Raw genomic sequence first — 1,898 nt, forward strand, 5'->3', positions numbered from 1 at the left:
ACGCTAAATATTTACATTACATGTTCTATTGGTGAAGGTGTTTTCGGTGGTATGTTGCATCACTTTTTATTTGCATACAACTCATTGAAACCTTGCATGGGGACCTCTTCAGAAATGACAAATATGTTTGTAAAGACATGGCTTTTTGCATGATTGTCCTCTATTGAAAAAGATGCATGTTTTGATTTTTTTTGGAAACTGTTTGGAAACTGTCTTGTTAGAATTGGTGTTTTGATTGAAATCCTGAGTGACTTGAAGTGCGAAGAAATGGCTGGGGACGAACATTTGATAAGTCTCTGTTGTTGCATAAATTAGCTTCTTTGGTGTATAGCTTATCTACAATTTTCCTCCAAGGCAACTGAAATGACTCCTTTAATTTTCTAAACCTTTCACTATAAACTCTCCATGGGTCATCCTCATAGAGGTCATGTATTTCCCTAATATCGAGCATGTATTTAAGCAGTTGTCTAGCCTCCCCATGAAGTTTTTCAATTTACACGTCCATAAAAACTAAAAAGGCAGTAGTCCACTTTCCAGTACTGAGAGGAGTTTTATTCTTGCCTGTATTGTTGATGATTGAGAATCTCTTTTGAGTAACAAACAAACTGAAAGGGTCAGATTTATAGTGGGGAGACAGAATATTAATTTCAATCAATTTAATTGCCCATATTTTGTTTTTAACTTTCTGCGAAATAGTAGAACCTAATGGTATACCGTCAGATATTTGAATCTGAGGTGTATATTGAATATTTGCATTACATGTACCTGGCGGCTCACCTATAAAAAGTTCATGAACGATACTTTGTACAGATAGTTCATCTTGTTCAGGAATTGTAAAAATTTGATTACTTTCATTGTCTCTTCCTGGCACTTGTTTCGACAAATTAGCTTCAACAACTGATACATGTACAGATGTAAAATTGTGCTGTTCAGCATTGGATTGCTCGCTGGACTGTTTTTTGTTGTTTTTAAAATTTCAGCCGCGAGCAAAATGTAGTCAATATCTACCATTTTAGATTTTATTCTGGATGGTACAGTAGGTTCGATGGTTCCTGTAGATTCAGGTGAAGTTGTAGTTTTTTTCCGACGTGGCATCTTCTCCAAAATTAAGATTAAAAATGAACAGTCACAATGTAACTGCGATGAATAATAAGTGTTCAAAAATATGATACAAAGGAACCAATTACCGACAACAGAGTGGAAATAAATTTTTTTTGACGAAAAACATTACATGTATAACTGAAAATACACCGAATACAATGCATACATGTAGTTTACACTGTAACTATGTTGGGAACAAATTTATTTGAATAAAATGTTTATGTGACATATAATGTTTATGTGACATATAATGTTTATGTGACATATAACAGTTCACTCATATACAAGTACAACATATTCCACTAGACTGTACCAGTGCACATGTTGTATATAGGGTTACTCATTACACTGTAAGCAATAGAGGTAGATAGGATTATGTTGAATAAAACAGTCAACAATGTTAACTGCATATTTTACATTGAAATTCCATGTAAGTGTATTACAATGTATCACATTAGTCAAATGTACAAACGGTATGCTGTACTAATATATGAAAATGTCATTCATTCTCACACTGTGAGAAATCATATATTGTATTTGAAACTTACCTTCAAAACTAAACTTGTTATACCTTCAATGCTATTTAATACATATATAGCTACTATACTCACACTGTGATTAGATATATATTGTAATGAAAACTTACGCTGTAAGTAGTTAATATTGTACATATATTTTAATTTGTTGAGTTATGAATACCCTATAATCTTTGTCATGTTTCAATTTTGAAACTTACAATGTAAGTCGTATGCATATATAAGTAGCGCACGATTGTACTCTAAGCTAATAGGTACATT

General features: G+C 32.5%; 1 pseudogene; it reads right to left on the reverse strand.

The window, feature by feature from the left end:
* Nucleotides 1–217: 217 nt before the first annotated feature.
* LOC148619631 (uncharacterized) lies at nt 218–1,095 on the reverse strand (annotated as a pseudogene).
* Nucleotides 1,096–1,898: the final 803 nt, after the last annotated feature.

This window comes from Perna viridis, chromosome 4 (genome assembly GCF_037379345.1).
Source record: "Perna viridis isolate PV_CMFRI_1.1 ecotype Kerala chromosome 4, ASM3737934v1, whole genome shotgun sequence".
Lineage (NCBI taxonomy): Eukaryota > Metazoa > Mollusca > Bivalvia > Mytilida > Mytilidae > Perna > Perna viridis.